This window comes from Capsicum annuum, chromosome 8 (genome assembly GCF_002878395.1).
Source record: "Capsicum annuum cultivar UCD-10X-F1 chromosome 8, UCD10Xv1.1, whole genome shotgun sequence".
NCBI lineage: Eukaryota > Viridiplantae > Streptophyta > Magnoliopsida > Solanales > Solanaceae > Capsicum > Capsicum annuum.
This window is the reverse complement of record NC_061118.1, coordinates 90,422,308-90,432,185: the sequence shown is the minus strand read 5'-3', so window position 1 is coordinate 90,432,185 and position 9,878 is coordinate 90,422,308. Positions and strand designations below refer to the sequence as shown.

Sequence of the window (9,878 nt, the reverse complement as noted above, 5' to 3'; positions counted from 1 at the left end):
CTGTGTGCTTAATACATACTTGATATATATATATATATATATATATATATATATTCATATATTTATATATATTTGGGACGGCTATTACCCATGGTGGCTTTAGTTTTCCCTTAGATTTTTCCTCGGATCGTGCGGTTAACCGTATTGGGGCCCTTACAGTGGGGGGAGCTGAACCCATATAGCCTATGAGTGCTTTTAGGATGGATCGAGCTACATAGTCTAGGTTAATAGTTTTAAACTCTCATGTTCATGGCCTTTACCCTATCCCGGTATCTTATATATGTATATATGAATGTGTGCATGTGGTTTTGACTGATTTAAGACATGGCATTATTTTATGACTTTTCCCGAGTTACATGCCAGTGCTTATCCCACTGATCATCCAAGCACGCTATATCATTTCATGATATAGGGTCCAAAGATTTTTATATTGCTTATCTGCAGTATTAAGTGGTTGAGCATGTCTCTTGAGTTTCTGTGAAGTGGTGAGCCTCCGAAGGCCTTATTATTTCATTCTTCTTTCTTTATTGACTCAGTACTTTGAATTCTTTTTGGTCATAGTTGGGGAATGTCCTGACTTAGTTGCTATTTTGATTCTAAAGTCTATTGTGGACAAATGTGGGATGGTTATTGTTTTGACTCTTAGTTTCATTTGAGTCATATATTCATTTTTTATTACTATCTTGATTTGGCTTCTGCTCTATTGTTATTATTGTGCTCATGATGTTAGGTTAAGAGGGTGGTCTCCGGTCCATGGTGGGCTTGAGATACTCATCACAACTTGGCCCTAGTTCGAATCGTGACAAGATAATAAACAACTAAAAAATATGTTGTGAATTATCATTAATATGATCCTCATTCAAAGATAATTCAAGTTCAAATGCTAGGAGAATTTGCTGACCCAAAAATTAATATTATATTTAGCTATAAATGCTCTAATTGGATATCCTTGAAGGACAGAGTCTATTACATGTATGAATCATGGTAGATCAATCAATTCTAAAAGCAATAATTCTTGAAAAGAGAGAGCAAATTATCATAATAAGGAGGTAATGTGCTCTTAAGGAACCTATGACATAATACTTCATGAAATCTTATGAAAGGTTTAGGTACCTGAAAATAATGAAGTGATGAGATCTCAAAATATTATTTTACATTGTGAACTGATACAAAATGATATTTCATCGATAATATCTTTGATATAATATTGTCGCAATATTGTAAAAGATTACAAAGATTTGAATTCTACGTTTATTTAAGCATGCTGACATAGAAATATTTATCAAGTGACCTGAAATGATGCATTTTGATAAGTGTAAAACTTTTTTGATTTGCAGTCCAAACACTTAAAGATGTCACACATGAAATGTTGAATATTGTAACTTGACAAAATTTATATGAAAACTTTTTAAGGATTCAAAATATTTGAAGCATGCATATAAAAGTTTTTGGAAAACTTATTTATAATCCTTATATTGCATAAATTTATGACTTGAAAATTATTGGAACTCTTGGAGAGTTTTCAAAAGCAATAGATTATTTGGTGAAATAAAAAATATACCGAATTGGATTGGTTATATATCTTAGTGTAATTGGTGTACTAATGTATCTTGTGAATAATTAAAAGGCCTAATATAACCTTTTGGGTCAATTTTTTTAGCAAGATATAGTTATGCACGGAGACATTGGAATAAGATCAAACACATTAGCTTATTGTAGTCCCGATGTCATTGGTTATGCTGATGCTGGGTATTTATCTGACCCGTATAAAACTTAGTCTCAAACAGGCGATGTGTTCATATGTGGGGGTACTTTCATATCTTGGAGATCTACAAAGCAGTCATTCTATCATATACATTTCATCGAACCATGCGGAGATAATAACTATTCATGAAGCAAGCCGAAAGTGTGTGCGTTTGAGGTCCATGATGCGCTCATTCGAGAAAAATACAGTTTGAAATGTGACAAAGTACCCACAATTTTATATAAAGATAATGAAGATAATGCAGCATACAGAGCACAACTTAAGGGAGGATTTATAAAAAGAGATAGAACGACACACATTTCGCCAAAACTTTTCTATACAGATGAGCTCCAAAAATTGGTGATATTAACGTGCAATAGATTTGTTCAAGTAACAATGTGACTGATTTACTCAGCAAAGTCTCTTTCAACTGCAACTTTCAAGAAGATGGTGTACAAGATCGGGGTGCAAAAGTTCGAGGATGTTCTCATTAGTGGGAGTTAATACGTGTTGTACTTTTTTCCTTATGAGGTTTTGTCTCATTGAATTTTTCTTATAAGGTTTTTAATGATGCAATCTAAATGCGTATTATTAGAGATATGTACTCTTTTTTTCACTATATTTTCTTCAAATGAATTTTTTATAGTAAGATTTTAACGAAACACATTATCTATCAATTAGACATTCAATAAGAAGTGTTATAAATGTATTAAGATATATAGTCAATGTCTATTTCTAGAAAAGTTAGAACTCTTAACTTTGGGGCAAAGTTAATTTCCCCACTAGATAAAGAGGATTTTCTTTATTGGTATTCATCTCTCAAAAATTAGTCAATAGAAATAAAGAAGTTTATCTCTTCTCTCTCCATGCTTTTTCTTCTCTGTTTTATATTTCATAACATTTAAAATTTATTATCTAAACCAAAACTTAATATTTGTGTGACTTATAAATTGTTATATTAAAATAAAAACTTCAAATTAATTATGTCTATTTATAAAAAAAATAATACTCTATATTTTTGGACAAACTAACAGGACAGGTGAGTCGAAAAAAGAAAATGAAAATAGGAAGAAAGCAGGCAAAAGTAGGTGGCGGTTGTCAATGTGCTGATGACTGCTTCTTCTTCTCTACTTTATATTTCATAACATTTAAAACTTATTATCTCAACTAAACCTTAATATTTGTGTGGCTTATAAATTATTATATTAGAATTAAAAAAACTTCAAATTAATTATATCTATTTATAAAAAACAAAATACTCTATATTTTTGGACAAACTAATAGGACTAGTGAGTCAAAAAAGGAAAATAAAAGTAGGAAGCTTTAGAAAAAAGTGGGTGGCGATTGTCTGTGTGTTGAGGACTATTTCTTCTTCTCTGTTTTATATTTCATAACATTTAAAGTTTATTATCTTAACCAAACCTTAATATTTGTGTGACTTATAAATTGTAATATTAAAATAAAAAAATTCAAATTAATTATGTCTATTATGAAAATATTAATACTCTATATTTTTTTGGACAAACTAACAAGACATGTAAGTTAAAAAGGAAAAAGAAAAATAGGAAGAACACAGACAAAAGTGGGTGGCGGCCATCTGTGTGCCGATGGCTGTTTTTTTTCACTGATTTGTATTTTATAACATTTAAATTTTATTATCTAAACCAAACCTTAATATTTGTGTGATTTATAAATTATTATATTAAAATTAAAAAGAATTAAATTAATTATGTCTATTTATAAAAAAAATAATACTCTATATTTTTTGGATAAACTAACAGGACAGGTGAGTCAAAAAATAAAAAGGCAAAGTGGTCTGATGGGCCCTTGTACTGATTCAAGTTTGTAAAGTGAACACATCTACTTAGACTTTTATCATCTGAACCTCTCATCTCAATAAAACTCAGCATTTTAAACTTTTTTGCTGCATATGTGGCATTAAATTGTTAAGGTGATAAACGCGTGTTTGCATGCGTTATTTCGGGGCGAGTGAGAAAAAAGATATTTAAAGTTTTTTAGAAAATTTTAAAAATAGTAAATTAAAAAAAAAACAAAGTCCCACTTTCTTCTTCCCCCTCCATCTTCATCAATTCCCTTTGCCACGACCACCCTCCATGCCCAGCCTCCAACATTATTCTTCTTTATCTCCACATTCCTTCATTCTGACTGCAACCTTGCACTCCTCTCCCACCAATTAAAAAAAAACTAATTCCATAAGTATTTTTTAAAATTTTCTTCTAAATTTTAATTTTTTAAATTCTGAAAAAGTTAAGATTATTGTTTGTGTTAGTTGGATTCAAAGAGGAAGTATCGATATGGGGTAATGGTGGGTATTGAATAGCTAAAAAACAACTCCATTAATAAGTTTAAAAAAACATGAAGAATAATAAATGGGTATTGTGAATTTGTGAAATCAATTCAAAATTGTAGTTTACATTTATGAACATATAATTGAAATTTCAAATAAAATAAGAATTATTTTTTTTACTTATTTGGCATGACTTTGTGCTCTTTTTTATGGAAAAATATGGTGAAATTAAATTCTCCATTGAGAACAATCAAACAAAAAAAGAAGAGACAATAGGATTAGAGGCTGAGCAACGAGGTTGGGATTATTTGTGGGTTGTCAAAATTCCACGGATCCTTTGTCGGAAAAGACAAGAGAGAAAGGTGGAGACACTGTGGTTGTGGGAGGTGGAAGAAGTGAGAGAATATTAATTTATTTTTAAAAATAAATTAAAATTATTATTTTTTTGTATAGTATTTTTGGTTAATAATTAAAAATGATTTATAAAAATAATAATGACATGACATTAATTTTTGGTTAATTTGTTATTTTTAATTTTTAATTAATGGTGGAGATGAATTTTATTTTAAAAAGTATTTTTTTAATTTATTATTTTATTTTCTATTTAATATTATTGATTAATATTTTAGAAAAAAATTAAAAAGATATTATGACATTTCATTAATATATGTGATGTGGATTTTTTTTTTAAAAGTGAGTCACACAAATGGTCTTATATTTTAACGGATTATAGGGTTCAGATAATAAGTGACTAAGTAAAAGTATACATTTTACAAACTCGAATAAGTAAAAGGGCCAGTAAACAATTTCGCCAAAATAAAAATAGAAAAATGCAGGCAAAAATAGGTAAATCTCAGTAATAGACCCAAATTGGGGTGACTTTTAAATTTTAGCCCCAAATAAAAAAGGTTCCTTAAAATAGCCGTTATCTATTAACCGATATTTTTTTGGATGAAATTGTCCCTGACCAATGGACTAAATTACATAAATGATCCTCATAATGGATAACAACTCCATATTTATATCTTTGAATTTTTATTTTTTATTCTCTTTTTAATTTTACTTTGATTTTTATTTTTTCTTCTCTTTTTATTTTTTATTTTTCTTGACCCTTGCTTTTTTCCTCTTTTCCTCTCAACTTCTTTTTTTTTTTTTGTTACTTTGATTTTTTTTATTTTTATTTTTTTAGTTTTTCTCAACCTTACTTTTTCTTCTTTACACCTCTCAACATCTACTTTTACAATTTTTTTCTTTGATTTTTATTTTTTTTTTAAATTTTATCGACGTTTATTTTTATTTAATCTTTTTTTACTTTTATCAACCTTTATTTTTTCCCTTCTCCTCAACTTCTACACTTTCTTTGATTTTTATTTTTTAATATTTTTCTTCATTTTCTGTAATTTTTATTATCATTGTTCTTTTCTTCGATTTTTTCCATTCAAGTTACATCTCATGGAAAAGAGTTGACTCTATCACATTATAAAGGCAAGACTTATGACTTTCAAACAACAAGATACGTTTCATAGGCAAGAGTTGATACTACCACGTTGTAGAGGCAAAACTTATGACTTTCATACAACAAGTTATATTTCATGGTCAAGAGTTGACACTACCACATTGTATTTTGATTTGTGAGATGTTTTATAACTCTTACCTTAGAGGCAAGACTTAGCTCAGGGACTTTCAAACAATAAATTATGCCCTACGAGCAAGAGTTGACTCTACCACGTTATGTTTTCATTTATGAGATGTTCTACAACTATTGTCTTAGAAGTAAGACTTAGCTCAAGGACTTTCAAACTATAAATTATGCCCCATGGGAAAGAGTTAACTCTATCAAGTTATGTTTTCATTCATGATATATTCTATAACTATTGCCTTAGAGGCAAGACTTAGCTCAAGGACTTTCAAACAACAAATGATGCCCCACGGGCAAGAGTCGACTTTACTATGTCACTACAAAAAAAATATATATTTTCCGGAGGTTTAATTATGGGGGTCACTATTAACCTCCACAAATATATCAAATTGCAGGGGTTTGTATACCTTGTTATTTTAATTACAATTGGGGCGATTAAAACACCTGCTATCCTTTAAAAAAATCGCGAATATTTGGGGCGGTTAAAACCCCCGGCTATACTTAAAAAAATAAATCAAAAAACCCGCGTATATATCAAATTTTACGCCTAATCTCAAAAGCCCTGTCTTCTTCTTTTCCCTAAATCCCTAATCTTTCCCTTTTCTCTAAATTCCCTCTTTCCATTCTTCCAAAATATGTTCCTTTTCTCTAAATCTCGGAAAGGACATAACAAGCTCTTGATTTTAGAAGCAGATAATTAAAAAAAATCATCTTGGCTGGCATTTCTTGCTCAAGGAGTTGGGAGTGGGGTAATAATAATGTTGCTTTTCTTCTTGTTTATATTGAAAATAGACACTTGGGTTTTGTGATTTGTATGTAAATTTGATGTGGGGTATGTCAAAGATGAGTTTTTTTTTTTGCTTTTTTTTTTGGTGAATTTGAGATTAAAAGTAGAATTTGGGAGGAATTGATGTAGATGATTTGTGTTTTTGATGATAGAATTACCGAGTTTAATTCATGTTAATAAAGTTTGATGTTCCTCTAGAATTCATTGTTGTTCCTGGCAATTCGATCGTGTACTATGAAGTTAGGTTAGTGTCATTTGAGAAGGTTGGTGCTCTTCAATTTTCCTTGTTTTCCTTATTTTAAGCAAGTGACAATGGACGAAATGGTGGAAGTAAAGGGGCACAAGGGGGGTTCCTTAGAGCTCTCCAAATAGAACACTCTAGACTCCCCTACCCCTCAACCGAACTTCAATATAAACCAACAAGCTACAATATTTCTGAACAAGTCTTGAAAACCCCGCATCTTAATTTTTTATTTTGCTTACAATTAACTAACTTTTTTTAGCCTTTTTCAAGAATTAGTGAACACACTTGAAGTTTTTTAGTACAAAGAAGGAAGCTATGGATGAGGACTTTGAGTTCCCACTAGACAGTAACTGTAATATCTTGATCGTTCCTTAAGCATAAATTCGCCTTTTAAGTAAATATGGTTGACTTCCAAAGTGATTGATGTTTATACCGTGATTTATTTCTCTAGTTTCTACTTTTTTCATGTAGAACATTGAATAAGCTTTCCATCGATACCAAATTCGCCCAAATTCGATACTCGGGTGAAGAGTTAGAGCCATTTAGTGAGACAGTGTGCCACTTGGCATTTTAGCGCGTCGTGGAGACAACCAAAATGGAAATTGTCATTTTCCAGTGAGCCTTTGCGATATTGGCACATCGTGCCAAGGCTTAATATCAGAATTGTCAAATTCCAGTACACCAACGTGATTCCACTGCGTCGCGATGCCCTTTCAGGTCACGACCAAGGTGGCAAATGCAACTTCACCACATCGCGCCACTGAGCAGTTTCCCAATTGTCAAAATCCAGTGAAGGTCCGTGATCATGGCGCATCACGCCAAGACTAAAAACCGAGTTCTAGTTCTAGAATTTGCTCAAAGGTAGGTCTTTCCACCCGTTCTTACCCATTATATATATACAAATAGAGGAGAAAATCCTCATTTTCCTCTTCTATTCCATTCAAAAGCTAGGGTTTCTCTCCAAAATCCAATCCAATTCTTGTTTAAACATCTCAAAATCGAGCCATTATTTTGCAAATCGAGCCATTATTTTTGCAAATTAGTTCAGAGGATGACGAGGTGCATCATTCTCTCATTGAACTTGATGATGCTTTGGTGATCGAGGACGATTTGTCTGATGAAAATGAAGACGACCATGATGATGTGTGATGTTAGCTTTCTCTATTTCATTTATTCATTCTTTCTTATTTTGGTTGAATTTGTTCAAATGGGATTAATCGACATCCATATTTAAGAGTTCAGAATCTTTTTGAACTTTGTTAGGCAAAGGAAATTACTTAAGATTAAAAGTTGCATCAGTGTTCTAAGCTTTTGATTGTGCGCTGATTCCTAAATATGCATTAGTGTCAAATAATGAAATTGACTCTTCCTTCTACTGCAAGGAGTGTAACTAGAAGTAGATAAATATTAAGAAATGGTGGCCACGGGAAACTAGACTCTAGTGTGATGACCCATCACGTCATCATGCCACATAGGCACCATGTAGAACAAAGTTGTCCTTGTGGAAGTCTTACATAACGGGAGACTACGCCTTAGTAGAATATTCTAGAGGATTAGGGTTATTTCCTATGGAATATCCTAGAATTTCTTGGATTTGCATGGGAACGCCTTAGAACTTTCTAGCTTTGTAGAATATTCTAGAAAAAAAACTTACTAGCAAATATGTAGAGACTTCGTAATAATTATTATTTACACATTAGCCCCTAGGTGAGTAGTATAAATAGAGGGGTACTCATATGTAGTAGCATCAAACAAAAATCTTCCAACCAGTGTTCTTGGATGCGATGTGATGCGTGGTGCTTGCGCTTCGAGTTTTTGATGCAAGGCAATCTGTAAAATGCGGGTGTGTCACCCTTTGGTGCGTGATGCGTACTGATGCGCTTGCATCATGTTTATTTTAATTGTTGGGCCATTTTTAAATAAATAAAAAAAAAGAATCGGTTCAATTTATTTAATGAAAGAAAAGAGTTGCGATTTTGTAGGTTTAGCGGAGTGTTGGCCAGTTAAGAACTCCCACATCCAAAAAATGAAGGTGGCAGAAATGCGGATGTTGCGCTGGATGTGTGGACTGACTAGAGGGGATAGAGTTCGGAATGAGACTATTTGGGAGAAGGTTGGTGTGACTTCAGTGGAGTGCAAGATGCGGGAAGCACGATTGAGATGGTTTGGACACGTGAAGAGGAGGGGCATGGATGCCCGGGTCCGTAGGTGTGAGAGGCTAGCGTTGGATGGTTTTAGGCGGGGTAGGGGTAGGCCGAAGAAGTACTGGGGTGAGGTGATTAGGCGGGACATGGAACAGTTACAGCTCACCGAGGACATAATCCTAGATAGGAAGGTCTGGAGGACGCGAATTACGGTAGAGGATTAGGGCCAGTCTGGGTCGCTAGTGTAGGGAATTACTTGGTGGGGTTTTATTCTTGTTATGATTCCATGTTCCGTGTTCCATGTTTTATTACGAATCTGTGTGCTTTCCTCTGTTTTATATTACTTATGGGTGTCGTATTTATGTTATGTAATCTGCTTCTGTGCTTTACTATGTGTTTGTGTGGTATCTCGTGCCTTGAGCCGGGGGTCTATCGGAAACAGCCTTTCTACTTCATCAGGTAGAGGTATGGACTGCGTACATCTTACCCCCCAGACCCCACTAGGTGGGAATACACTGGGTTTGTTGTTGTTTGTTGTTGTAGTTCAAGATTTAAAACTTCCAAGTAAAGAACATCAAGAACCCTAACTCAAGAAGTCGGAAAAGAAGTCTATAGCAAGTTTATTCATTTCGAACTATAATCAAGGTATGTGGGGCTTGAACAAGAATATCCTTTCATTTTTGTGCCCAAAGAATTGATTTTACTATTGGAATTTCATAATTTTGCAAGTGGGTTTATACCCAAAGTACCTTATCATTGATTTATGAGAATTGAGCTATTTCAAGATTGATATACATGACTATTTCATTGTTTTATTTCTTAAATTGGGAATTTATGCCACGAATTGTACATTGCTACTATGAATTAATGATTTCTAAGTGACAAATGATAAGAGTCATGATTTTAAGCTTTTCCATAAGAAGTTGATTATTGAATATATATATATATATATATATATATATATATATATATATATATATATATATTGATATTGAGCTTGAGAATCAAGAAT

General features: G+C 32.4%; 1 protein-coding gene across 25 annotated transcripts in view; it reads left to right on the top strand.

Annotated features, from left to right (window-relative positions):
- Positions 1-6,189: 6,189 nt before the first annotated feature.
- LOC107838912 (peptidyl-prolyl cis-trans isomerase FKBP65) overlaps positions 6,190-9,878 on the top strand; it is a 16,810-nt gene continuing 13,121 nt past the window's right edge. For 9 of the 25 annotated variants that reach the window (XM_047395753.1, XM_047395751.1, XM_016682172.2 and 6 more), the window contains exon 1: positions 6,197-6,440. The gene's annotated coding sequence lies outside the window, so the exon portion shown is untranslated. Of the gene's footprint in view, positions 6,441-9,347; positions 9,512-9,878 lie in introns of those variants that run through there. The other 16 variants (XM_047395761.1, XM_047395760.1, XM_047395759.1 and 13 more) reach the window with 6 other exon arrangements.